This window comes from Anomaloglossus baeobatrachus, chromosome 3 (genome assembly GCF_048569485.1).
Source record: "Anomaloglossus baeobatrachus isolate aAnoBae1 chromosome 3, aAnoBae1.hap1, whole genome shotgun sequence".
Taxonomy (NCBI): Eukaryota; Metazoa; Chordata; class Amphibia; order Anura; family Aromobatidae; genus Anomaloglossus; species Anomaloglossus baeobatrachus.
This window is the reverse complement of record NC_134355.1, coordinates 698,282,776-698,309,845: the sequence shown is the minus strand read 5'-3', so window position 1 is coordinate 698,309,845 and position 27,070 is coordinate 698,282,776. Positions and strand designations below refer to the sequence as shown.

The 27,070-nt window shown below is 45.0% G+C and overlaps 17 non-coding genes across 17 annotated transcripts; all 17 read left to right on the top strand.

Annotated features, from left to right (window-relative positions):
* Window positions 1-1,624: 1,624 nt before the first annotated feature.
* TRNAA-UGC (transfer RNA alanine (anticodon UGC)) lies at window positions 1,625-1,697 on the top strand. Its single transcript has one exon. It is a non-coding gene; the product is annotated as a tRNA-Ala (tRNA).
* Window positions 1,698-2,298: 601 nt separating this feature from the next.
* TRNAA-CGC (transfer RNA alanine (anticodon CGC)) lies at window positions 2,299-2,371 on the top strand. Its single transcript has one exon. It is a non-coding gene; the product is annotated as a tRNA-Ala (tRNA).
* A 2,041-nt stretch (window positions 2,372-4,412) lies between these two features.
* TRNAA-UGC (transfer RNA alanine (anticodon UGC)) lies at window positions 4,413-4,485 on the top strand. The gene has a single exon. It is a non-coding gene; the product is annotated as a tRNA-Ala (tRNA).
* Window positions 4,486-5,085: 600 nt separating this feature from the next.
* Window positions 5,086-5,158, top strand: TRNAA-CGC (transfer RNA alanine (anticodon CGC)). The gene has a single exon. It is a non-coding gene; the product is annotated as a tRNA-Ala (tRNA).
* Window positions 5,159-7,199: 2,041 nt separating this feature from the next.
* Window positions 7,200-7,272, top strand: TRNAA-UGC (transfer RNA alanine (anticodon UGC)). The gene has a single exon. It is a non-coding gene; the product is annotated as a tRNA-Ala (tRNA).
* Window positions 7,273-7,872: 600 nt separating this feature from the next.
* TRNAA-CGC (transfer RNA alanine (anticodon CGC)) lies at window positions 7,873-7,945 on the top strand. The gene has a single exon. It is a non-coding gene; the product is annotated as a tRNA-Ala (tRNA).
* A 1,367-nt stretch (window positions 7,946-9,312) lies between these two features.
* On the top strand, window positions 9,313-9,385 carry TRNAA-UGC (transfer RNA alanine (anticodon UGC)). Its single transcript has one exon. It is a non-coding gene; the product is annotated as a tRNA-Ala (tRNA).
* Window positions 9,386-10,661: 1,276 nt separating this feature from the next.
* On the top strand, window positions 10,662-10,734 carry TRNAA-CGC (transfer RNA alanine (anticodon CGC)). Its single transcript has one exon. It is a non-coding gene; the product is annotated as a tRNA-Ala (tRNA).
* A 2,042-nt stretch (window positions 10,735-12,776) lies between these two features.
* TRNAA-UGC (transfer RNA alanine (anticodon UGC)) lies at window positions 12,777-12,849 on the top strand. Its single transcript has one exon. It is a non-coding gene; the product is annotated as a tRNA-Ala (tRNA).
* A 601-nt stretch (window positions 12,850-13,450) lies between these two features.
* On the top strand, window positions 13,451-13,523 carry TRNAA-CGC (transfer RNA alanine (anticodon CGC)). The gene has a single exon. It is a non-coding gene; the product is annotated as a tRNA-Ala (tRNA).
* A 2,041-nt stretch (window positions 13,524-15,564) lies between these two features.
* On the top strand, window positions 15,565-15,637 carry TRNAA-UGC (transfer RNA alanine (anticodon UGC)). The gene has a single exon. It is a non-coding gene; the product is annotated as a tRNA-Ala (tRNA).
* A 602-nt stretch (window positions 15,638-16,239) lies between these two features.
* On the top strand, window positions 16,240-16,312 carry TRNAA-CGC (transfer RNA alanine (anticodon CGC)). The gene has a single exon. It is a non-coding gene; the product is annotated as a tRNA-Ala (tRNA).
* A 2,041-nt stretch (window positions 16,313-18,353) lies between these two features.
* TRNAA-UGC (transfer RNA alanine (anticodon UGC)) lies at window positions 18,354-18,426 on the top strand. Its single transcript has one exon. It is a non-coding gene; the product is annotated as a tRNA-Ala (tRNA).
* Window positions 18,427-19,027: 601 nt separating this feature from the next.
* Window positions 19,028-19,100, top strand: TRNAA-CGC (transfer RNA alanine (anticodon CGC)). The gene has a single exon. It is a non-coding gene; the product is annotated as a tRNA-Ala (tRNA).
* Window positions 19,101-21,818: 2,718 nt separating this feature from the next.
* On the top strand, window positions 21,819-21,891 carry TRNAA-CGC (transfer RNA alanine (anticodon CGC)). Its single transcript has one exon. It is a non-coding gene; the product is annotated as a tRNA-Ala (tRNA).
* Window positions 21,892-23,932: 2,041 nt separating this feature from the next.
* TRNAA-UGC (transfer RNA alanine (anticodon UGC)) lies at window positions 23,933-24,005 on the top strand. Its single transcript has one exon. It is a non-coding gene; the product is annotated as a tRNA-Ala (tRNA).
* A 601-nt stretch (window positions 24,006-24,606) lies between these two features.
* On the top strand, window positions 24,607-24,679 carry TRNAA-CGC (transfer RNA alanine (anticodon CGC)). Its single transcript has one exon. It is a non-coding gene; the product is annotated as a tRNA-Ala (tRNA).
* Window positions 24,680-27,070: the final 2,391 nt, after the last annotated feature.

Genomic DNA, 27,070 nt, shown 5'->3' with positions numbered 1-27,070 from the left:
CGCCCCTGAATAAACACAGTCCAGCTAAGCTGCTTCCGTCCACATACAAAGAGCTCTTTTCCAAAAGTCTCCTCCATTCTAACTCGGGAGTTCAAAACGTAGGCAGCGAGCAACAGAGTTATTTGTCGGGAGAGCAATTGAAAGACGACGTGGAACCTTCTTCACTCGTACATAGGCTGCTACTTAAGCAAAAAAGACCATCGTCCCTGGGTGGGCTTGAACCACCATCCTTTCGGTTAACAGCCGAACACGCTAACCAATTGCGCCACAGAGACGCAAACAGATCTTTCTACAGGAACTCTCAGCCAGGCAGGCCAGGCACAGGTTTCTCAGATCAACTTTTTAACATAATATGACAAAAAGAAATCAGCAAAAACAAAGAGACAATTGCTGATGCTCAGGAGGACTCGAGGCGCCGACAATAAGCTCCTGCTGATGGATTCCATCACAAAGACCAAATACATTTTAGCCACTTTTGAAAAGTCAGTCGATAAATAGACCTTCTCAACTAACAGACCACCGGCAGCAGAGTGGCGCAGCGGAAGCGTGCTGGGCCCATAACCCAGAGGTCGATGGATCGAAACCATCCTCTGCTAATTGATTCTTTTTATACAGGTCATCATTATATTTCTTCGATAAGACTGATATTGTGCTACATTGCAACTTTCGTCTCCAAACTATTAAGGGGTTTTTTATTGCTTACCCCTCGGTTCTTCGTAGATATGTAAAGGGTTTGCTTGGAAGAGGTGTGCATGTATTTGTAAGCCACCCTTCACCTTTTAAACTCCTCCGATGATCTTCTACTATGGTAAAATGGAACTCACACTGTAAAAAAAAAGCAAGCTATTCTTACATAAAAATTGCCATATAGCATTGCAGCTTCTCACCTGACATGATGAGAAAATCACCGTGAAGTGTGGCAAGAAACTAAAGGCAGACCTGTCATGCCAGGGGGATTAGCTCAAGTGGTAGAGCGCTCGGTTTGCATGCGAGAGGCAGCGGGATCGATGCCCGCATTCTCCAAGAGTTATTTTTCACATGGTAGCAGTGATTGTCTTTTTACCTCATGCTCAAAACTCCAACAGCTAAAACTAGGAGGCTTTCGATCAAGGACAAAACAAGCCTTCGATAGCTCAGCTGGTAGAGCCGAAGACTGTAGAAGAAAGTTAGCAATCCTTAGGTCGCTGGTTCAATTCCGGCTCGAAGGAGTTTTGCGCATTCTATCGGAAGGTTCATCCGGCTGGGAAACACAGCCCAGCTATGCTCGTTCCGTCCACCTACAAACAGCTCTTCTAGAAAGGTCTCCTCCGTTGTACCTGAGGAGTGAGGAGATCAAAACGTAAGCACAAATCAACAGAGAGTTTTTTGTCTTCTCCGTAGATATGTAAAGGCTTTGCTTGGAAGAGGCGTGCATGTATTTGGAAGCCACCCTTCACCTTGTAAAGTCCTCCGATGATCTTCTACTATGGCAACATGGAACTCACACTTAAAAAAAAAAAAAAAAAAAAAAAAAAGCTATTCTTACAGAAAAAAAATACCATATAACAATGCAGCTTCTCACCTGACATGATAAGAAAATCCCTATGAAGTGTGGCAAGAAACTAAAGGCACAACTGTCACGCCAGGGGGATTAGCTCAAGTGGTAGAGCGCTCGCTTTGCATGCGAGAGGCAGCGGGATCGATGCCCGCATTCTCCAAGAGTTATTTTTCACATGGTAGCAGTGATTGTCTTTTTACCTCATGCTCAAAACTCCAACAGCTAAAACTAGGAGGCTTTCGATCAAGGACAAAACAAGCCTTCGATAGCTCAGCTGGTAGAGCCGAAGACTGTAGAAGAAAGTTAGCAATCCTTAGGTCGCTGGTTCAATTCCGGCTCGAAGGAGTTTTGCGCATTCTATCGGAAGGTTCATCCGGCTGGGAAACACAGCCCAGCTATGCTCGTTCCGTCCACCTACAAACAGCTCTTCTAGAAAGGTCTCCTCCGTTGTACCTGAGGAGTGAGGAGATCAAAACGTAAGCACAAATCAACAGAGAGTTTTTTGTCTTCTCCGTAGATATGTAAAGGCTTTGCTTGGAAGAGGCGTGCATGTATTTGGAAGCCACCCTTCACCTTGTAAAGTCCTCCGATGATCTTCTACTATGGCAACATGGAACTCACACTTAAAAAAAAAAAAAAAAAAAAAAAAAAGCTATTCTTACAGAAAAAAAATACCATATAACAATGCAGCTTCTCACCTGACATGATAAGAAAATCCCTATGAAGTGTGGCAAGAAACTAAAGGCACAACTGTCACGCCAGGGGAATTAGCTCAAGTGGTAGAGCGCTCGCTTCGCATGTGAGAGGCAGCGGGATCGATGCCCGCATTCTCCAAGAGTTATTTTTCACATGGTAGCAGTGATTGCCTTTTCACCTCATGCTCAAAACTCCAACAGCTAAAACTAGGAGGCTTTCAACCAAGGCCAAGACAAGCCTTCAATAGCTCAGCTGGTAGAGCCAAAGACTGTAGATGTAAATGAGCAAATCCTTGGGTTGCTGGTTCAATTCCAGCTCGAAGGATGTTTGCGCGTTCTATCGGAGGGCTCATCCTGCTAGTAAACACAGCCCAGCTATGCTCCCTCTGTCCACCTACAAACAGCTCTTCTAGAAGGGTCTCCTCCGTTGTACCTGAGGAGTTCAAAACGTAAGCACAAAGCAACAGAGAGTTTTTTGTTGGGAGAGCAGCTCAGCCGAAAGCTAACGTGGAACCTTTTACACCCCTAGAATGCTACTCGAGCCAAAGAGACCATCGCCCCTGAATAAACACAGTCCAGCTAAGCTGCTTCCGTCCACATACAAAGAGCTCTTTTCCAAAAGTCTCCTCCATTCTAACTCGGGAGTTCAAAACGTAGGCAGCGAGCAACAGAGTTATTTGTCGGGAGAGCAATTGAAAGACGACGTGGAACCTTCTTCACTCGTACATAGGCTGCTACTTAAGCAAAAAAGACCATCGTCCCTGGGTGGGCTTGAACCACCATCCTTTCGGTTAACAGCCGAACACGCTAACCAATTGCGCCACAGAGACGCAAACAGATCTTTCTACAGGAACTCTCAGCCAGGCAGGCCAGGCACAGGTTTCTCAGATCAACTTTTTAACATAATATGACAAAAAGAAATCAGCAAAAACAAAGAGACAATTGCCGATGCTCAGGAGGACTCGAGGCGCCGACAATAAGCTCCTGCTGATGGATTCCATCACAAAGACCAAATACATTTTAGCCACTTTTGAAAAGTCAGTCGATAAATAGACCTTCTCAACTAACAGACCACCGGCAGCAGAGTGGCGCAGCGGAAGCGTGCTGGGCCCATAACCCAGAGGTCGATGGATCGAAACCATCCTCTGCTAATTGATTCTTTTTATACAGGTCATCATTATATTTCTTCGATAAGACTGATATTGTGCTACATTGCAACTTTCGTCTCCAAACTATTAAGGGGTTTTTTATTGCTTACCCCTCGGTTCTTCGTAGATATGTAAAGGGTTTGCTTGGAAGAGGTGTGCATGTATTTGTAAGCCACCCTTCACCTTTTAAACTCCTCCGATGATCTTCTACTATGGTAAAATGGAACTCACACTGTAAAAAAAAAAGCAAGCTATTCTTACATAAAAATTGCCATATAGCATTGCAGCTTCTCACCTGACATGATGAGAAAATCACCGTGAAGTGTGGCAAGAAACTAAAGGCAGACCTGTCATGCCAGGGGGATTAGCTCAAGTGGTAGAGCGCTCGGTTTGCATGCGAGAGGCAGCGGGATCGATGCCTGCATTCTCCAAGAGTTATTTTTCACATGGTAGCAGTGATTGTCTTTTTACCTCATGCTCAAAACTCCAACAGCTAAAACTAGGAGGCTTTCGATCAAGGACAAAACAAGCCTTCGATAGCTCAGCTGGTAGAGCCGAAGACTGTAGAAGAAAGTTAGCAATCCTTAGGTCGCTGGTTCAATTCCGGCTCGAAGGAGTTTTGCGCATTCTATCGGAAGGTTCATCCGGCTGGGAAACACAGCCCAGCTATGCTCGTTCCGTCCACCTACAAACAGCTCTTCTAGAAAGGTCTCCTCCGTTGTACCTGAGGAGTGAGGAGATCAAAACGTAAGCACAAATCAACAGAGAGTTTTTTGTCTTCTCCGTAGATATGTAAAGGCTTTGCTTGGAAGAGGCGTGCATGTATTTGGAAGCCACCCTTCACCTTGTAAAGTCCTCCGATGATCTTCTACTATGGCAACATGGAACTCACACTTAAAAAAAAAAAAAAAAAAAAAAAAAAGCTATTCTTACAGAAAAAAAATACCATATAACAATGCAGCTTCTCACCTGACATGATAAGAAAATCCCTATGAAGTGTGGCAAGAAACTAAAGGCACAACTGTCACGCCAGGGGGATTAGCTCAAGTGGTAGAGCGCTCGCTTTGCATGCGAGAGGCAGCGGGATCGATGCCCGCATTCTCCAAGAGTTATTTTTCACATGGTAGCAGTGATTGTCTTTTTACCTCATGCTCAAAACTCCAACAGCTAAAACTAGGAGGCTTTCGATCAAGGACAAAACAAGCCTTCGATAGCTCAGCTGGTAGAGCCGAAGACTGTAGAAGAAAGTTAGCAATCCTTAGGTCGCTGGTTCAATTCCGGCTCGAAGGAGTTTTGCGCATTCTATCGGAAGGTTCATCCGGCTGGGAAACACAGCCCAGCTATGCTCGTTCCGTCCACCTACAAACAGCTCTTCTAGAAAGGTCTCCTCCGTTGTACCTGAGGAGTGAGGAGATCAAAACGTAAGCACAAATCAACAGAGAGTTTTTTGTCTTCTCCGTAGATATGTAAAGGCTTTGCTTGGAAGAGGCGTGCATGTATTTGGAAGCCACCCTTCACCTTGTAAAGTCCTCCGATGATCTTCTACTATGGCAACATGGAACTCACACTTAAAAAAAAAAAAAAAAAAAAAAAAAGCTATTCTTACAGAAAAAAAATACCATATAACAATGCAGCTTCTCACCTGACATGATAAGAAAATCCCTATGAAGTGTGGCAAGAAACTAAAGGCACAACTGTCACGCCAGGGGAATTAGCTCAAGTGGTAGAGCGCTCGCTTCGCATGTGAGAGGCAGCGGGATCGATGCCCGCATTCTCCAAGAGTTATTTTTCACATGGTAGCAGTGATTGCCTTTTCACCTCATGCTCAAAACTCCAACAGCTAAAACTAGGAGGCTTTCAACCAAGGCCAAGACAAGCCTTCAATAGCTCAGCTGGTAGAGCCAAAGACTGTAGATGTAAATGAGCAAATCCTTGGGTTGCTGGTTCAATTCCAGCTCGAAGGATGTTTGCGCGTTCTATCGGAGGGCTCATCCTGCTAGTAAACACAGCCCAGCTATGCTCCCTCTGTCCACCTACAAACAGCTCTTCTAGAAGGGTCTCCTCCGTTGTACCTGAGGAGTTCAAAACGTAAGCACAAAGCAACAGAGAGTTTTTTGTTGGGAGAGCAGCTCAGCCGAAAGCTAACGTGGAACCTTTTACACCCCTAGAATGCTACTCGAGCCAAAGAGACCATCGCCCCTGAATAAACACAGTCCAGCTAAGCTGCTTCCGTCCACATACAAAGAGCTCTTTTCCAAAAGTCTCCTCCATTCTAACTCGGGAGTTCAAAACGTAGGCAGCGAGCAACAGAGTTATTTGTCGGGAGAGCAATTGAAAGACGACGTGGAACCTTCTTCACTCGTACATAGGCTGCTACTTAAGCAAAAAAGACCATCGTCCCTGGGTGGGCTTGAACCACCATCCTTTCGGTTAACAGCCGAACACGCTAACCAATTGCGCCACAGAGACGCAAACAGATCTTTCTACAGGAACTCTCAGCCAGGCAGGCCAGGCACAGGTTTCTCAGATCAACTTTTTAACATAATATGACAAAAAGAAATCAGCAAAAACAAAGAGACAATTGCTGATGCTCAGGAGGACTCGAGGCGCCGACAATAAGCTCCTGCTGATGGATTCCATCACAAAGACCAAATACATTTTAGCCACTTTTGAAAAGTCAGTCGATAAATAGACCTTCTCAACTAACAGACCACCGGCAGCAGAGTGGCGCAGCGGAAGCGTGCTGGGCCCATAACCCAGAGGTCGATGGATCGAAACCATCCTCTGCTAATTGATTCTTTTTATACAGGTCATCATTATATTTCTTCGATAAGACTGATATTGTGCTACATTGCAACTTTCGTCTCCAAACTATTAAGGGGTTTTTTATTGCTTACCCCTCGGTTCTTCGTAGATATGTAAAGGGTTTGCTTGGAAGAGGTGTGCATGTATTTGTAAGCCACCCTTCACCTTTTAAACTCCTCCGATGATCTTCTACTATGGTAAAATGGAACTCACACTGTAAAAAAAAAAGCAAGCTATTCTTACATAAAAATTGCCATATAGCATTGCAGCTTCTCACCTGACATGATGAGAAAATCACCGTGAAGTGTGGCAAGAAACTAAAGGCAGACCTGTCATGCCAGGGGGATTAGCTCAAGTGGTAGAGCGCTCGGTTTGCATGCGAGAGGCAGCGGGATCGATGCCCGCATTCTCCAAGAGTTATTTTTCACATGGTAGCAGTGATTGTCTTTTTACCTCATGCTCAAAACTCCAACAGCTAAAACTAGGAGGCTTTCGATCAAGGACAAAACAAGCCTTCGATAGCTCAGCTGGTAGAGCCGAAGACTGTAGAAGAAAGTTAGCAATCCTTAGGTCGCTGGTTCAATTCCGGCTCGAAGGAGTTTTGCGCATTCTATCGGAAGGTTCATCCGGCTGGGAAACACAGCCCAGCTATGCTCGTTCCGTCCACCTACAAACAGCTCTTCTAGAAAGGTCTCCTCCGTTGTACCTGAGGAGTGAGGAGATCAAAACGTAAGCACAAATCAACAGAGAGTTTTTTGTCTTCTCCGTAGATATGTAAAGGCTTTGCTTGGAAGAGGCGTGCATGTATTTGGAAGCCACCCTTCACCTTGTAAAGTCCTCCGATGATCTTCTACTATGGCAACATGGAACTCACACTTAAAAAAAAAAAAAAAAAAAAAAAAAAGCTATTCTTACAGAAAAAAAATACCATATAACAATGCAGCTTCTCACCTGACATGATAAGAAAATCCCTATGAAGTGTGGCAAGAAACTAAAGGCACAACTGTCACGCCAGGGGGATTAGCTCAAGTGGTAGAGCGCTCGCTTTGCATGCGAGAGGCAGCGGGATCGATGCCCGCATTCTCCAAGAGTTATTTTTCACATGGTAGCAGTGATTGTCTTTTTACCTCATGCTCAAAACTCCAACAGCTAAAACTAGGAGGCTTTCGATCAAGGACAAAACAAGCCTTCGATAGCTCAGCTGGTAGAGCCGAAGACTGTAGAAGAAAGTTAGCAATCCTTAGGTCGCTGGTTCAATTCCGGCTCGAAGGAGTTTTGCGCATTCTATCGGAAGGTTCATCCGGCTGGGAAACACAGCCCAGCTATGCTCGTTCCGTCCACCTACAAACAGCTCTTCTAGAAAGGTCTCCTCCGTTGTACCTGAGGAGTGAGGAGATCAAAACGTAAGCACAAATCAACAGAGAGTTTTTTGTCTTCTCCGTAGATATGTAAAGGCTTTGCTTGGAAGAGGCGTGCATGTATTTGGAAGCCACCCTTCACCTTGTAAAGTCCTCCGATGATCTTCTACTATGGCAACATGGAACTCACACTTAAAAAAAAAAAAAAAAAAAAAAAAAGCTATTCTTACAGAAAAAAAATACCATATAACAATGCAGCTTCTCACCTGACATGATAAGAAAATCCCTATGAAGTGTGGCAAGAAACTAAAGGCACAACTGTCACGCCAGGGGAATTAGCTCAAGTGGTAGAGCGCTCGCTTCGCATGTGAGAGGCAGCGGGATCGATGCCCGCATTCTCCAAGAGTTATTTTTCACATGGTAGCAGTGATTGCCTTTTCACCTCATGCTCAAAACTCCAACAGCTAAAACTAGGAGGCTTTCAACCAAGGCCAAGACAAGCCTTCAATAGCTCAGCTGGTAGAGCCAAAGACTGTAGATGTAAATGAGCAAATCCTTGGGTTGCTGGTTCAATTCCAGCTCGAAGGATGTTTGCGCGTTCTATCGGAGGGCTCATCCTGCTAGTAAACACAGCCCAGCTATGCTCCCTCTGTCCACCTACAAACAGCTCTTCTAGAAGGGTCTCCTCCGTTGTACCTGAGGAGTTCAAAACGTAAGCACAAAGCAACAGAGAGTTTTTTGTTGGGAGAGCAGCTCAGCCGAAAGCTAACGTGGAACCTTTTACACCCCTAGAATGCTACTCGAGCCAAAGAGACCATCGCCCCTGAATAAACACAGTCCAGCTAAGCTGCTTCCGTCCACATACAAAGAGCTCTTTTCCAAAAGTCTCCTCCATTCTAACTCGGGAGTTCAAAACGTAGGCAGCGAGCAACAGAGTTATTTGTCGGGAGAGCAATTGAAAGACGACGTGGAACCTTCTTCACTCGTACATAGGCTGCTACTTAAGCAAAAAAGACCATCGTCCCTGGGTGGGCTTGAACCACCATCCTTTCGGTTAACAGCCGAACACGCTAACCAATTGCGCCACAGAGACGCAAACAGATCTTTCTACAGGAACTCTCAGCCAGGCAGGCCAGGCACAGGTTTCTCAGATCAACTTTTTAACATAATATGACAAAAAGAAATCAGCAAAAACAAAGAGACAATTGCTGATGCTCAGGAGGACTCGAGGCGCCGACAATAAGCTCCTGCTGATGGATTCCATCACAAAGACCAAATACATTTTAGCCACTTTTGAAAAGTCAGTCGATAAATAGACCTTCTCAACTAACAGACCACCGGCAGCAGAGTGGCGCAGCGGAAGCGTGCTGGGCCCATAACCCAGAGGTCGATGGATCGAAACCATCCTCTGCTAATTGATTCTTTTTATACAGGTCATCATTATATTTCTTCGATAAGACTGATATTGTGCTACATTGCAACTTTCGTCTCCAAACTATTAAGGGGTTTTTTATTGCTTACCCCTCGGTTCTTCGTAGATATGTAAAGGGTTTGCTTGGAAGAGGTGTGCATGTATTTGTAAGCCACCCTTCACCTTTTAAACTCCTCCGATGATCTTCTACTATGGTAAAATGGAACTCACACTGTAAAAAAAAAAGCAAGCTATTCTTACATAAAAATTGCCATATAGCATTGCAGCTTCTCACCTGACATGATGAGAAAATCACCGTGAAGTGTGGCAAGAAACTAAAGGCAGACCTGTCATGCCAGGGGGATTAGCTCAAGTGGTAGAGCGCTCGCTTTGCATGCGAGAGGCAGCGGGATCGATGCCCGCATTCTCCAAGAGTTATTTTTCACATGGTAGCAGTGATTGTCTTTTTACCTCATGCTCAAAACTCCAACAGCTAAAACTAGGAGGCTTTCGATCAAGGACAAAACAAGCCTTCGATAGCTCAGCTGGTAGAGCTGAAGACTGTAGAAGAAAGTTAGCAATCCTTAGGTCGCTGGTTCAATTCCGGCTCGAAGGAGTTTTGCGCATTCTATCGGAAGGTTCATCCGGCTGGGAAACACAGCCCAGCTATGCTCGTTCCGTCCACCTACAAACAGCTCTTCTAGAAAGGTCTCCTCCGTTGTACCTGAGGAGTGAGGAGATCAAAACGTAAGCACAAATCAACAGAGAGTTTTTTGTCTTCTCCGTAGATATGTAAAGGCTTTGCTTGGAAGAGGCGTGCATGTATTTGGAAGCCACCCTTCACCTTGTAAAGTCCTCCGATGATCTTCTACTATGGCAACATGGAACTCACACTTAAAAAAAAAAAAAAAAAAAAAAAAAAAAGCTATTCTTACAGAAAAAAAATACCATATAACAATGCAGCTTCTCACCTGACATGATAAGAAAATCCCTATGAAGTGTGGCAAGAAACTAAAGGCACAACTGTCACGCCAGGGGGATTAGCTCAAGTGGTAGAGCGCTCGGTTTGCATGCGAGAGGCAGCGGGATCGATGCCCGCATTCTCCAAGAGTTATTTTTCACATGGTAGCAGTGATTGTCTTTTTACCTCATGCTCAAAACTCCAACAGCTAAAACTAGGAGGCTTTCGATCAAGGACAAAACAAGCCTTCGATAGCTCAGCTGGTAGAGCCGAAGACTGTAGAAGAAAGTTAGCAATCCTTAGGTCGCTGGTTCAATTCCGGCTCGAAGGAGTTTTGCGCATTCTATCGGAAGGTTCATCCGGCTGGGAAACACAGCCCAGCTATGCTCGTTCCGTCCACCTACAAACAGCTCTTCTAGAAAGGTCTCCTCCGTTGTACCTGAGGAGTGAGGAGATCAAAACGTAAGCACAAATCAACAGAGAGTTTTTTGTCTTCTCCGTAGATATGTAAAGGCTTTGCTTGGAAGAGGCGTGCATGTATTTGGAAGCCACCCTTCACCTTGTAAAGTCCTCCGATGATCTTCTACTATGGCAACATGGAACTCACACTTAAAAAAAAAAAAAAAAAAAAAAAAAGCTATTCTTACAGAAAAAAAATACCATATAACAATGCAGCTTCTCACCTGACATGATAAGAAAATCCCTATGAAGTGTGGCAAGAAACTAAAGGCACAACTGTCACGCCAGGGGAATTAGCTCAAGTGGTAGAGCGCTCGCTTCGCATGTGAGAGGCAGCGGGATCGATGCCCGCATTCTCCAAGAGTTATTTTTCACATGGTAGCAGTGATTGCCTTTTCACCTCATGCTCAAAACTCCAACAGCTAAAACTAGGAGGCTTTCAACCAAGGCCAAGACAAGCCTTCAATAGCTCAGCTGGTAGAGCCAAAGACTGTAGATGTAAATGAGCAAATCCTTGGGTTGCTGGTTCAATTCCAGCTCGAAGGATGTTTGCGCGTTCTATCGGAGGGCTCATCCTGCTAGTAAACACAGCCCAGCTATGCTCCCTCTGTCCACCTACAAACAGCTCTTCTAGAAGGGTCTCCTCCGTTGTACCTGAGGAGTTCAAAACGTAAGCACAAAGCAACAGAGAGTTTTTTGTTGGGAGAGCAGCTCAGCCGAAAGCTAACGTGGAACCTTTTACACCCCTAGAATGCTACTCGAGCCAAAGAGACCATCGCCCCTGAATAAACACAGTCCAGCTAAGCTGCTTCCGTCCACATACAAAGAGCTCTTTTCCAAAAGTCTCCTCCATTCTAACTCGGGAGTTCAAAACGTAGGCAGCGAGCAACAGAGTTATTTGTCGGGAGAGCAATTGAAAGACGACGTGGAACCTTCTTCACTCGTACATAGGCTGCTACTTAAGCAAAAAAGACCATCGTCCCTGGGTGGGCTTGAACCACCATCCTTTCGGTTAACAGCCGAACACGCTAACCAATTGCGCCACAGAGACGCAAACAGATCTTTCTACAGGAACTCTCAGCCAGGCAGGCCAGGCACAGGTTTCTCAGATCAACTTTTTAACATAATATGACAAAAAGAAATCAGCAAAAACAAAGAGACAATTGCTGATGCTCAGGAGGACTCGAGGCGCCGACAATAAGCTCCTGCTGATGGATTCCATCACAAAGACCAAATACATTTTAGCCACTTTTGAAAAGTCAGTCGATAAATAGACCTTCTCAACTAACAGACCACCGGCAGCAGAGTGGCGCAGCGGAAGCGTGCTGGGCCCATAACCCAGAGGTCGATGGATCGAAACCATCCTCTGCTAATTGATTCTTTTTATACAGGTCATCATTATATTTCTTCGATAAGACTGATATTGTGCTACATTGCAACTTTCGTCTCCAAACTATTAAGGGGTTTTTTATTGCTTACCCCTCGGTTCTTCGTAGATATGTAAAGGGTTTGCTTGGAAGAGGTGTGCATGTATTTGTAAGCCACCCTTCACCTTTTAAACTCCTCCGATGATCTTCTACTATGGTAAAATGGAACTCACACTGTAAAAAAAAAAGCAAGCTATTCTTACATAAAAATTGCCATATAGCATTGCAGCTTCTCACCTGACATGATGAGAAAATCACCGTGAAGTGTGGCAAGAAACTAAAGGCAGACCTGTCATGCCAGGGGGATTAGCTCAAGTGGTAGAGCGCTCGGTTTGCATGCGAGAGGCAGCGGGATCGATGCCCGCATTCTCCAAGAGTTATTTTTCACATGGTAGCAGTGATTGTCTTTTTACCTCATGCTCAAAACTCCAACAGCTAAAACTAGGAGGCTTTCGATCAAGGACAAAACAAGCCTTCGATAGCTCAGCTGGTAGAGCCGAAGACTGTAGAAGAAAGTTAGCAATCCTTAGGTCGCTGGTTCAATTCCGGCTCGAAGGAGTTTTGCGCATTCTATCGGAAGGTTCATCCGGCTGGGAAACACAGCCCAGCTATGCTCGTTCCGTCCACCTACAAACAGCTCTTCTAGAAAGGTCTCCTCCGTTGTACCTGAGGAGTGAGGAGATCAAAACGTAAGCACAAATCAACAGAGAGTTTTTTGTCTTCTCCGTAGATATGTAAAGGCTTTGCTTGGAAGAGGCGTGCATGTATTTGGAAGCCACCCTTCACCTTGTAAAGTCCTCCGATGATCTTCTACTATGGCAACATGGAACTCACACTTAAAAAAAAAAAAAAAAAAAAAAAAAAAGCTATTCTTACAGAAAAAAAATACCATATAACAATGCAGCTTCTCACCTGACATGATAAGAAAATCCCTATGAAGTGTGGCAAGAAACTAAAGGCACAACTGTCACGCCAGGGGGATTAGCTCAAGTGGTAGAGCGCTCGCTTTGCATGCGAGAGGCAGCGGGATCGATGCCCGCATTCTCCAAGAGTTATTTTTCACATGGTAGCAGTGATTGTCTTTTTACCTCATGCTCAAAACTCCAACAGCTAAAACTAGGAGGCTTTCGATCAAGGACAAAACAAGCCTTCGATAGCTCAGCTGGTAGAGCCGAAGACTGTAGAAGAAAGTTAGCAATCCTTAGGTCGCTGGTTCAATTCCGGCTCGAAGGAGTTTTGCGCATTCTATCGGAAGGTTCATCCGGCTGGGAAACACAGCCCAGCTATGCTCGTTCCGTCCACCTACAAACAGCTCTTCTAGAAAGGTCTCCTCCGTTGTACCTGAGGAGTGAGGAGATCAAAACGTAAGCACAAATCAACAGAGAGTTTTTTGTCTTCTCCGTAGATATGTAAAGGCTTTGCTTGGAAGAGGCGTGCATGTATTTGGAAGCCACCCTTCACCTTGTAAAGTCCTCCGATGATCTTCTACTATGGCAACATGGAACTCACACTTAAAAAAAAAAAAAAAAAAAAAAAAAAGCTATTCTTACAGAAAAAAAATACCATATAACAATGCAGCTTCTCACCTGACATGATAAGAAAATCCCTATGAAGTGTGGCAAGAAACTAAAGGCACAACTGTCACGCCAGGGGAATTAGCTCAAGTGGTAGAGCGCTCGCTTCGCATGTGAGAGGCAGCGGGATCGATGCCCGCATTCTCCAAGAGTTATTTTTCACATGGTAGCAGTGATTGCCTTTTCACCTCATGCTCAAAACTCCAACAGCTAAAACTAGGAGGCTTTCAACCAAGGCCAAGACAAGCCTTCAATAGCTCAGCTGGTAGAGCCAAAGACTGTAGATGTAAATGAGCAAATCCTTGGGTTGCTGGTTCAATTCCAGCTCGAAGGATGTTTGCGCGTTCTATCGGAGGGCTCATCCTGCTAGTAAACACAGCCCAGCTATGCTCCCTCTGTCCACCTACAAACAGCTCTTCTAGAAGGGTCTCCTCCGTTGTACCTGAGGAGTTCAAAACGTAAGCACAAAGCAACAGAGAGTTTTTTGTTGGGAGAGCAGCTCAGCCGAAAGCTAACGTGGAACCTTTTACACCCCTAGAATGCTACTCGAGCCAAAGAGACCATCGCCCCTGAATAAACACAGTCCAGCTAAGCTGCTTCCGTCCACATACAAAGAGCTCTTTTCCAAAAGTCTCCTCCATTCTAACTCGGGAGTTCAAAACGTAGGCAGCGAGCAACAGAGTTATTTGTCGGGAGAGCAATTGAAAGACGACGTGGAACCTTCTTCACTCGTACATAGGCTGCTACTTAAGCAAAAAAGACCATCGTCCCTGGGTGGGCTTGAACCACCATCCTTTCGGTTAACAGCCGAACACGCTAACCAATTGCGCCACAGAGACGCAAACAGATCTTTCTACAGGAACTCTCAGCCAGGCAGGCCAGGCACAGGTTTCTCAGATCAACTTTTTAACATAATATGACAAAAAGAAATCAGCAAAAACAAAGAGACAATTGCTGATGCTCAGGAGGACTCGAGGCGCCGACAATAAGCTCCTGCTGATGGATTCCATCACAAAGACCAAATACATTTTAGCCACTTTTGAAAAGTCAGTCGATAAATAGACCTTCTCAACTAACAGACCACCGGCAGCAGAGTGGCGCAGCGGAAGCGTGCTGGGCCCATAACCCAGAGGTCGATGGATCGAAACCATCCTCTGCTAATTGATTCTTTTTATACAGGTCATCATTATATTTCTTCGATAAGACTGATATTGTGCTACATTGCAACTTTCGTCTCCAAACTATTAAGGGGTTTTTTATTGCTTACCCCTCGGTTCTTCGTAGATATGTAAAGGGTTTGCTTGGAAGAGGTGTGCATGTATTTGTAAGCCACCCTTCACCTTTTAAACTCCTCCGATGATCTTCTACTATGGTAAAATGGAACTCACACTGTAAAAAAAAAAGCAAGCTATTCTTACATAAAAATTGCCATATAGCATTGCAGCTTCTCACCTGACATGATGAGAAAATCACCGTGAAGTGTGGCAAGAAACTAAAGGCAGACCTGTCATGCCAGGGGGATTAGCTCAAGTGGTAGAGCGCTCGGTTTGCATGCGAGAGGCAGCGGGATCGATGCCCGCATTCTCCAAGAGTTATTTTTCACATGGTAGCAGTGATTGTCTTTTTACCTCATGCTCAAAACTCCAACAGCTAAAACTAGGAGGCTTTCGATCAAGGACAAAACAAGCCTTCGATAGCTCAGCTGGTAGAGCCGAAGACTGTAGAAGAAAGTTAGCAATCCTTAGGTCGCTGGTTCAATTCCGGCTCGAAGGAGTTTTGCGCATTCTATCGGAAGGTTCATCCGGCTGGGAAACACAGCCCAGCTATGCTCGTTCCGTCCACCTACAAACAGCTCTTCTAGAAAGGTCTCCTCCGTTGTACCTGAGGAGTGAGGAGATCAAAACGTAAGCACAAATCAACAGAGAGTTTTTTGTCTTCTCCGTAGATATGTAAAGGCTTTGCTTGGAAGAGGCGTGCATGTATTTGGAAGCCACCCTTCACCTTGTAAAGTCCTCCGATGATCTTCTACTATGGCAACATGGAACTCACACTTAAAAAAAAAAAAAAAAAAAAAAAAAAGCTATTCTTACAGAAAAAAAATACCATATAACAATGCAGCTTCTCACCTGACATGATAAGAAAATCCCTATGAAGTGTGGCAAGAAACTAAAGGCACAACTGTCACGCCAGGGGGATTAGCTCAAGTGGTAGAGCGCTCGCTTTGCATGCGAGAGGCAGCGGGATCGATGCCCGCATTCTCCAAGAGTTATTTTTCACATGGTAGCAGTGATTGTCTTTTTACCTCATGCTCAAAACTCCAACAGCTAAAACTAGGAGGCTTTCGATCAAGGACAAAACAAGCCTTCGATAGCTCAGCTGGTAGAGCCGAAGACTGTAGAAGAAAGTTAGCAATCCTTAGGTCGCTGGTTCAATTCCGGCTCGAAGGAGTTTTGCGCATTCTATCGGAAGGTTCATCCGGCTGGGAAACACAGCCCAGCTATGCTCGTTCCGTCCACCTACAAACAGCTCTTCTAGAAAGGTCTCCTCCGTTGTACCTGAGGAGTGAGGAGATCAAAACGTAAGCACAAATCAACAGAGAGTTTTTTGTCTTCTCCGTAGATATGTAAAGGCTTTGCTTGGAAGAGGCGTGCATGTATTTGGAAGCCACCCTTCACCTTGTAAAGTCCTCCGATGATCTTCTACTATGGCAACATGGAACTCACACTTAAAAAAAAAAAAAAAAAAAAAAAAAAAGCTATTCTTACAGAAAAAAAATACCATATAACAATGCAGCTTCTCACCTGACATGATAAGAAAATCCCTATGAAGTGTGGCAAGAAACTAAAGGCACAACTGTCACGCCAGGGGAATTAGCTCAAGTGGTAGAGCGCTCGCTTCGCATGTGAGAGGCAGCGGGATCGATGCCCGCATTCTCCAAGAGTTATTTTTCACATGGTAGCAGTGATTGCCTTTTCACCTCATGCTCAAAACTCCAACAGCTAAAACTAGGAGGCTTTCAACCAAGGCCAAGACAAGCCTTCAATAGCTCAGCTGGTAGAGCCAAAGACTGTAGATGTAAATGAGCAAATCCTTGGGTTGCTGGTTCAATTCCAGCTCGAAGGATGTTTGCGCGTTCTATCGGAGGGCTCATCCTGCTAGTAAACACAGCCCAGCTATGCTCCCTCTGTCCACCTACAAACAGCTCTTCTAGAAGGGTCTCCTCCGTTGTACCTGAGGAGTTCAAAACGTAAGCACAAAGCAACAGAGAGTTTTTTGTTGGGAGAGCAGCTCAGCCGAAAGCTAACGTGGAACCTTTTACACCCCTAGAATGCTACTCGAGCCAAAGAGACCATCGCCCCTGAATAAACACAGCCCAGCTAAGCTGCTTCCGTCCACATACAAAGAGCTCTTTTCCAAAAGTCTCCTCCATTCTAACTCGGGAGTTCAAAACGTAGGCAGCGAGCAACAGAGTTATTTGTCGGGAGAGCAATTGAAAGACGACGTGGAACCTTCTTCACTCGTACATAGGCTGCTACTTAAGCAAAAAAGACCATCGTCCCTGGGTGGGCTTGAACCACCATCCTTTCGGTTAACAGCCGAACACGCTAACCAATTGCGCCACAGAGACGCAAACAGATCTTTCTACAGGAACTCTCAGCCAGGCAGGCCAGGCACAGGTTTCTCAGATCAACTTTTTAACATAATATGACAAAAAGAAATCAGCAAAAACAAAGAGACAATTGCTGATGCTCAGGAGGACTCGAGGCGCCGACAATAAGCTCCTGCTGATGGATTCCATCACAAAGACCAAATACATTTTAGCCACTTTTGAAAAGTCAGTCGATAAATAGACCTTCTCAACTAACAGACCACCGGCAGCAGAGTGGCGCAGCGGAAGCGTGCTGGGCCCATAACCCAGAGGTCGATGGATCGAAACCATCCTCTGCTAATTGATTCTTTTTATACAGGTCATCATTATATTTCTTCGATAAGACTGATATTGTGCTACATTGCAACTTTCGTCTCCAAACTATTAAGGGGTTTTTTATTGCTTACCCCTCGGTTCTTCGTAGATATGTAAAGGGTTTGCTTGGAAGAGGTGTGCATGTATTTGTAAGCCACCCTTCACCTTTTAAACTCCTCCGATGATCTTCTACTATGGTAAAATGGAACTCACACTGTAAAAAAAAAAGCAAGCTATTCTTACATAAAAATTGCCATATAGCATTGCAGCTTCTCACCTGACATGATGAGAAAATCACCGTGAAGTGTGGCAAGAAACTAAAGGCAGACCTGTCATGCCAGGGGGATTAGCTCAAGTGGTAGAGCGCTCGGTTTGCATGCGAGAGGCAGCGGGATCGATGCCCGCATTCTCCAAGAGTTATTTTTCACATGGTAGCAGTGATTGTCTTTTTACCTCATGCTCAAAACTCCAACAGCTAAAACTAGGAGGCTTTCGATCAAGGACAAAACAAGCCTTCGATAGCTCAGCTGGTAGAGCCGAAGACTGTAGAAGAAAGTTAGCAATCCTTAGGTCGCTGGTTCAATTCCGGCTCGAAGGAGTTTTGCGCATTCTATCGGAAGGTTCATCCGGCTGGGAAACACAGCCCAGCTATGCTCGTTCCGTCCACCTACAAACAGCTCTTCTAGAAAGGTCTCCTCCGTTGTACCTGAGGAGTGAGGAGATCAAAACGTAAGCACAAATCAACAGAGAGTTTTTTGTCTTCTCCGTAGATATGTAAAGGCTTTGCTTGGAAGAGGCGTGCATGTATTTGGAAGCCACCCTTCACCTTGTAAAGTCCTCCGATGATCTTCTACTATGGCAACATGGAACTCACACTTAAAAAAAAAAAAAAAAAAAAAAAAAAGCTATTCTTACAGAAAAAAAATACCATATAACAATGCAGCTTCTCACCTGACATGATAAGAAAATCCCTATGAAGTGTGGCAAGAAACTAAAGGCACAACTGTCACGCCAGGGGGATTAGCTCAAGTGGTAGAGCGCTCGCTTTGCATGCGAGAGGCAGCGGGATCGATGCCCGCATTCTCCAAGAGTTATTTTTCACATGGTAGCAGTGATTGTCTTTTTACCTCATGCTCAAAACTCCAACAGCTAAAACTAGGAGGCTTTCGATCAAGGACAAAACAAGCCTTCGATAGCTCAGCTGGTAGAGCCGAAGACTGTAGAAGAAAGTTAGCAATCCTTAGGTCGCTGGTTCAATTCCGGCTCGAAGGAGTTTTGCGCATTCTATCGGAAGGTTCATCCGGCTGGGAAACACAGCCCAGCTATGCTCGTTCCGTCCACCTACAAACAGCTCTTCTAGAAAGGTCTCCTCCGTTGTACCTGAGGAGTGAGGAGATCAAAACGTAAGCACAAATCAACAGAGAGTTTTTTGTCTTCTCCGTAGATATGTAAAGGCTTTGCTTGGAAGAGGCGTGCATGTATTTGGAAGCCACCCTTCACCTTGTAAAGTCCTCCGATGATCTTCTACTATGGCAACATGGAACTCACACTTAAAAAAAAAAAAAAAAAAAAAAAAAAGCTATTCTTACAGAAAAAAAATACCATATAACAATGCAGCTTCTCACCTGACATGATAAGAAAATCCCTATGAAGTGTGGCAAGAAACTAAAGGCACAACTGTCACGCCAGGGGAATTAGCTCAAGTGGTAGAGCGCTCGCTTCGCATGTGAGAGGCAGCGGGATCGATGCCCGCATTCTCCAAGAGTTATTTTTCACATGGTAGCAGTGATTGCCTTTTCACCTCATGCTCAAAACTCCAACAGCTAAAACTAGGAGGCTTTCAACCAAGGCCAAGACAAGCCTTCAATAGCTCAGCTGGTAGAGCCAAAGACTGTAGATGTAAATGAGCAAATCCTTGGGTTGCTGGTTCAATTCCAGCTCGAAGGATGTTTGCGCGTTCTATCGGAGGGCTCATCCTGCTAGTAAACACAGCCCAGCTATGCTCCCTCTGTCCACCTACAAACAGCTCTTCTAGAAGGGTCTCCTCCGTTGTACCTGAGGAGTTCAAAACGTAAGCACAAAGCAACAGAGAGTTTTTTGTTGGGAGAGCAGCTCAGCCGAAAGCTAACGTGGAACCTTTTACACCCCTAGAATGCTACTCGAGCCAAAGAGACCATCGCCCCTGAATAAACACAGTCCAGCTAAGCTGCTTCCGTCCACATACAAAGAGCTCTTTTCCAAAAGTCTCCTCCATTCTAACTCGGGAGTTCAAAACGTAGGCAGCGAGCAACAGAGTTATTTGTCGGGAGAGCAATTGAAAGACGACGTGGAACCTTCTTCACTCGTACATAGGCTGCTACTTAAGCAAAAAAGACCATCGTCCCTGGGTGGGCTTGAACCACCATCCTTTCGGTTAACAGCCGAACACGCTAACCAATTGCGCCACAGAGACGCAAACAGATCTTTCTACAGGAACTCTCAGCCAGGCAGGCCAGGCACAGGTTTCTCAGATCAACTTTTTAACATAATATGACAAAAAGAAATCAGCAAAAACAAAGAGACAATTGCTGATGCTCAGGAGGACTCGAGGCGCCGACAATAAGCTCCTGCTGATGGATTCCATCACAAAGACCAAATACATTTTAGCCACTTTTGAAAAGTCAGTCGATAAATAGACCTTCTCAACTAACAGACCACCGGCAGCAGAGTGGCGCAGCGGAAGCGTGCTGGGCCCATAACCCAGAGGTCGATGGATCGAAACCATCCTCTGCTAATTGATTCTTTTTATACAGGTCATCATTATATTTCTTCGATAAGACTGATATTGTGCTACATTGCAACTTTCGTCTCCAAACTATTAAGGGGTTTTTTATTGCTTACCCCTCGGTTCTTCGTAGATATGTAAAGGGTTTGCTTGGAAGAGGTGTGCATGTATTTGTAAGCCACCCTTCACCTTTTAAACTCCTCCGATGATCTTCTACTATGGTAAAATGGAACTCACACTGTAAAAAAAAAAGCAAGCTATTCTTACATAAAAATTGCCATATAGCATTGCAGCTTCTCACCTGACATGATGAGAAAATCACCGTGAAGTGTGGCAAGAAACTAAAGGCAGACCTGTCATGCCAGGGGGATTAGCTCAAGTGGTAGAGCGCTCGGTTTGCATGCGAGAGGCAGCGGGATCGATGCCCGCATTCTCCAAGAGTTATTTTTCACATGGTAGCAGTGATTGTCTTTTTACCTCATGCTCAAAACTCCAACAGCTAAAACTAGGAGGCTTTCGATCAAGGACAAAACAAGCCTTCGATAGCTCAGCTGGTAGAGCTGAAGACTGTAGAAGAAAGTTAGCAATCCTTAGGTCGCTGGTTCAATTCCGGCTCGAAGGAGTTTTGCGCATTCTATCGGAAGGTTCATCCGGCTGGGAAACACAGCCCAGCTATGCTCGTTCCGTCCACCTACAAACAGCTCTTCTAGAAAGGTCTCCTCCGTTGTACCTGAGGAGTGAGGAGATCAAAACGTAAGCACAAATCAACAGAGAGTTTTTTGTCTTCTCCGTAGATATGTAAAGGCTTTGCTTGGAAGAGGCGTGCATGTATTTGGAAGCCACCCTTCACCTTGTAAAGTCCTCCGATGATCTTCTACTATGGCAACATGGAACTCACACTTAAAAAAAAAAAAAAAAAAAAAAAAAAAAAGCTATTCTTACAGAAAAAAAATACCATATAACAATGCAGCTTCTCACCTGACATGATAAGAAAATCCCTATGAAGTGTGGCAAGAAACTAAAGGCACAACTGTCACGCCAGGGGGATTAGCTCAAGTGGTAGAGCGCTCGGTTTGCATGCGAGAGGCAGCGGGATCGATGCCCGCATTCTCCAAGAGTTATTTTTCACATGGTAGCAGTGATTGTCTTTTTACCTCATGCTCAAAACTCCAACAGCTAAAACTAGGAGGCTTTCGATCAAGGACAAAACAAGCCTTCGATAGCTCAGCTGGTAGAGCCGAAGACTGTAGAAGAAAGTTAGCAATCCTTAGGTCGCTGGTTCAATTCCGGCTCGAAGGAGTTTTGCGCATTCTATCGGAAGGTTCATCCGGCGGGGAAACACAGCCCAGCTATGCTCGTTCCGTCCACCTACAAACAGCTCTTCTAGAAAGGTCTCCTCCGTTGTACCTGAGGAGTGAGGAGATCAAAACGTAAGCACAAATCAACAGAGAGTTTTTTGTCTTCTCCGTAGATATGTAAAGGCTTTGCTTGGAAGAGGCGTGCATGTATTTGGAAGCCACCCTTCACCTTGTAAAGTCCTCCGATGATCTTCTACTATGGCAACATGGAACTCACACTTAAAAAAAAAAAAAAAAAAAAAAAAAAGCTATTCTTACAGAAAAAAAATACCATATAACAATGCAGCTTCTCACCTGACATGATAAGAAAATCCCTATGAAGTGTGGCAAGAAACTAAAGGCACAACTGTCACGCCAGGGGAATTAGCTCAAGTGGTAGAGCGCTCGCTTCGCATGTGAGAGGCAGCGGGATCGATGCCCGCATTCTCCAAGAGTTATTTTTCACATGGTAGCAGTGATTGCCTTTTCACCTCATGCTCAAAACTCCAACAGCTAAAACTAGGAGGCTTTCAACCAAGGCCAAGACAAGCCTTCAATAGCTCAGCTGGTAGAGCCAAAGACTGTAGATGTAAATGAGCAAATCCTTGGGTTGCTGGTTCAATTCCAGCTCGAAGGATGTTTGCGCGTTCTATCGGAGGGCTCATCCTGCTAGTAAACACAGCCCAGCTATGCTCCCTCTGTCCACCTACAAACAGCTCTTCTAGAAGGGTCTACTCCGTTGTACCTGAGGAGTTCAAAACGTAAGCACAAAGCAACAGAGAGTTTTTTGTTGGGAGAGCAGCTCAGCCGAAAGCTAACGTGGAACCTTTTACACCCCTAGAATGCTACTCGAGCCAAAGAGACCATCGCCCCTGAATAAACACAGTCCAGCTAAGCTGCTTCCGTCCACATACAAAGAGCTCTTTTCCAAAAGTCTCCTCCATTCTAACTCGGGAGTTCAAAACGTAGGCAGCGAGCAACAGAGTTATTTGTCGGGAGAGCAATTGAAAGACGACGTGGAACCTTCTTCACTCGTACATAGGCTGCTACTTAAGCAAAAAAGACCATCGTCCCTGGGTGGGCTTGAACCACCATCCTTTCGGTTAACAGCCGAACACGCTAACCAATTGCGCCACAGAGACGCAAACAGATCTTTCTACAGGAACTCTCAGCCAGGCAGGCCAGGCACAGGTTTCTCAGATCAACTTTTTAACATAATATGACAAAAAGAAATCAGCAAAAACAAAGAGACAATTGCTGATGCTCAGGAGGACTCGAGGCGCCGACAATAAGCTCCTGCTGATGGATTCCATCACAAAGACCAAATACATTTTAGCCACTTTTGAAAAGTCAGTCGATAAATAGACCTTCTCAACTAACAGACCACCGGCAGCAGAGTGGCGCAGCGGAAGCGTGCTGGGCCCATAACCCAGAGGTCGATGGATCGAAACCATCCTCTGCTAATTGATTCTTTTTATACAGGTCATCATTATATTTCTTCGATAAGACTGATATTGTGCTACATTGCAACTTTCGTCTCCAAACTATTAAGGGGTTTTTTATTGCTTACCCCTCGGTTCTTCGTAGATATGTAAAGGGTTTGCTTGGAAGAGGTGTGCATGTATTTGTAAGCCACCCTTCACCTTTTAAACTCCTCCGATGATCTTCTACTATGGTAAAATGGAACTCACACTGTAAAAAAAAAAGCAAGCTATTCTTACATAAAAATTGCCATATAGCATTGCAGCTTCTCACCTGACATGATGAGAAAATCACCGTGAAGTGTGGCAAGAAACTAAAGGCAGACCTGTCATGCCAGGGGGATTAGCTCAAGTGGTAGAGCGCTCGGTTTGCATGCGAGAGGCAGCGGGATCGATGCCCGCATTCTCCAAGAGTTATTTTTCACATGGTAGCAGTGATTGTCTTTTTACCTCATGCTCAAAACTCCAACAGCTAAAACTAGGAGGCTTTCGATCAAGGACAAAACAAGCCTTCGATAGCTCAGCTGGTAGAGCCGAAGACTGTAGAAGAAAGTTAGCAATCCTTAGGTCGCTGGTTCAATTCCGGCTCGAAGGAGTTTTGCGCATTCTATCGGAAGGTTCATCCGGCTGGGAAACACAGCCCAGCTATGCTCGTTCCGTCCACCTACAAACAGCTCTTCTAGAAAGGTCTCCTCCGTTGTACCTGAGGAGTGAGGAGATCAAAACGTAAGCACAAATCAACAGAGAGTTTTTTGTCTTCTCCGTAGATATGTAAAGGCTTTGCTTGGAAGAGGCGTGCATGTATTTGGAAGCCACCCTTCACCTTGTAAAGTCCTCCGATGATCTTCTACTATGGCAACATGGAACTCACACTTAAAAAAAAAAAAAAAAAAAAAAAAAAGCTATTCTTACAGAAAAAAAATACCATATAACAATGCAGCTTCTCACCTGACATGATAAGAAAATCCCTATGAAGTGTGGCAAGAAACTAAAGGCACAACTGTCACGCCAGGGGGATTAGCTCAAGTGGTAGAGCGCTCGCTTTGCATGCGAGAGGCAGCGGGATCGATGCCCGCATTCTCCAAGAGTTATTTTTCACATGGTAGCAGTGATTGTCTTTTTACCTCATGCTCAAAACTCCAACAGCTAAAACTAGGAGGCTTTCGATCAAGGACAAAACAAGCCTTCGATAGCTCAGCTGGTAGAGCCGAAGACTGTAGAAGAAAGTTAGCAATCCTTAGGTCGCTGGTTCAATTCCGGCTCGAAGGAGTTTTGCGCATTCTATCGGAAGGTTCATCCGGCTGGGAAACACAGCCCAGCTATGCTCGTTCCGTCCACCTACAAACAGCTCTTCTAGAAAGGTCTCCTCCGTTGTACCTGAGGAGTGAGGAGATCAAAACGTAAGCACAAATCAACAGAGAGTTTTTTGTCTTCTCCGTAGATATGTAAAGGCTTTGCTTGGAAGAGGCGTGCATGTATTTGGAAGCCACCCTTCACCTTGTAAAGTCCTCCGATGATCTTCTACTATGGCAACATGGAACTCACACTTAAAAAAAAAAAAAAAAAAAAAAAAAAGCTATTCTTACAGAAAAAAAATACCATATAACAATGCAGCTTCTCACCTGACATGATAAGAAAATCCCTATGAAGTGTGGCAAGAAACTAAAGGCACAACTGTCACGCCAGGGGAATTAGCTCAAGTGGTAGAGCGCTCGCTTCGCATGTGAGAGGCAGCGGGATCGATGCCCGCATTCTCCAAGAGTTATTTTTCACATGGTAGCAGTGATTGCCTTTTCACCTCATGCTCAAAACTCCAACAGCTAAAACTAGGAGGCTTTCAACCAAGGCCAAGACAAGCCTTCAATAGCTCAGCTGGTAGAGCCAAAGACTGTAGATGTAAATGAGCAAATCCTTGGGTTGCTGGTTCAATTCCAGCTCGAAGGATGTTTGCGCGTTCTATCGGAGGGCTCATCCTGCTAGTAAACACAGCCCAGCTATGCTCCCTCTGTCCACCTACAAACAGCTCTTCTAGAAGGGTCTCCTCCGTTGTACCTGAGGAGTTCAAAACGTAAGCACAAAGCAACAGAGAGTTTTTTGTTGGGAGAGCAGCTCAGCCGAAAGCTAACGTGGAACCTTTTACACCCCTAGAATGCTACTCGAGCCAAAGAGACCATCGCCCCTGAATAAACACAGTCCAGCTAAGCTGCTTCCGTCCACATACAAAGAGCTCTTTTCCAAAAGTCTCCTCCATTCTAACTCGGGAGTTCAAAACGTAGGCAGCGAGCAACAGAGTTATTTGTCGGGAGAGCAATTGAAAGACGACGTGGAACCTTCTTCACTCGTACATAGGCTGCTACTTAAGCAAAAAAGACCATCGTCCCTGGGTGGGCTTGAACCACCATCCTTTCGGTTAACAGCCGAACACGCTAACCAATTGCGCCACAGAGACGCAAACAGATCTTTCTACAGGAACTCTCAGCCAGGCAGGCCAGGCACAGGTTTCTCAGATCAACTTTTTAACATAATATGACAAAAAGAAATCAGCAAAAACAAAGAGACAATTGCTGATGCTCAGGAGGACTCGAGGCGCCGACAATAAGCTCCTGCTGATGGATTCCATCACAAAGACCAAATACATTTTAGCCACTTTTGAAAAGTCAGTCGATAAATAGACCTTCTCAACTAACAGACCACCGGCAGCAGAGTGGCGCAGCGGAAGCGTGCTGGGCCCATAACCCAGAGGTCGATGGATCGAAACCATCCTCTGCTAATTGATTCTTTTTATACAGGTCATCATTATATTTCTTCGATAAGACTGATATTGTGCTACATTGCAACTTTCGTCTCCAAACTATTAAGGGGTTTTTTATTGCTTACCCCTCGGTTCTTCGTAGATATGTAAAGGGTTTGCTTGGAAGAGGTGTGCATGTATTTGTAAGCCACCCTTCACCTTTTAAACTCCTCCGATGATCTTCTACTATGGTAAAATGGAACTCACACTGTAAAAAAAAAAGCAAGCTATTCTTACATAAAAATTGCCATATAGCATTGCAGCTTCTCACCTGACATGATGAGAAAATCACCGTGAAGTGTGGCAAGAAACTAAAGGCAGACCTGTCATGCCAGGGGGATTAGCTCAAGTGGTAGAGCGCTCGGTTTGCATGCGAGAGGCAGCGGGATCGATGCCCGCATTCTCCAAGAGTTATTTTTCACATGGTAGCAGTGATTGTCTTTTTACCTCATGCTCAAAACTCCAACAGCTAAAACTAGGAGGCTTTCGATCAAGGACAAAACAAGCCTTCGATAGCTCAGCTGGTAGAGCTGAAGACTGTAGAAGAAAGTTAGCAATCCTTAGGTCGCTGGTTCAATTCCGGCTCGAAGGAGTTTTGCGCATTCTATCGGAAGGTTCATCCGGCTGGGAAACACAGCCCAGCTATGCTCGTTCCGTCCACCTACAAACAGCTCTTCTAGAAAGGTCTCCTCCGTTGTACCTGAGGAGTGAGGAGATCAAAACGTAAGCACAAATCAACAGAGAGTTTTTTGTCTTCTCCGTAGATATGTAAAGGCTTTGCTTGGAAGAGGCGTGCATGTATTTGGAAGCCACCCTTCACCTTGTAAAGTCCTCCGATGATCTTCTACTATGGCAACATGGAACTCACACTTAAAAAAAAAAAAAAAAAAAAAAAAAAAAGCTATTCTTACAGAAAAAAAATACCATATAACAATGCAGCTTCTCACCTGACATGATAAGAAAATCCCTATGAAGTGTGGCAAGAAACTAAAGGCACAACTGTCACGCCAGGGGGATTAGCTCAAGTGGTAGAGCGCTCGGTTTGCATGCGAGAGGCAGCGGGATCGATGCCCGCATTCTCCAAGAGTTATTTTTCACATGGTAGCAGTGATTGTCTTTTTACCTCATGCTCAAAACTCCAACAGCTAAAACTAGGAGGCTTTCGATCAAGGACAAAACAAGCCTTCGATAGCTCAGCTGGTAGAGCCGAAGACTGTAGAAGAAAGTTAGCAATCCTTAGGTCGCTGGTTCAATTCCGGCTCGAAGGAGTTTTGCGCATTCTATCGGAAGGTTCATCCGGCTGGGAAACACAGCCCAGCTATGCTCGTTCCGTCCACCTACAAACAGCTCTTCTAGAA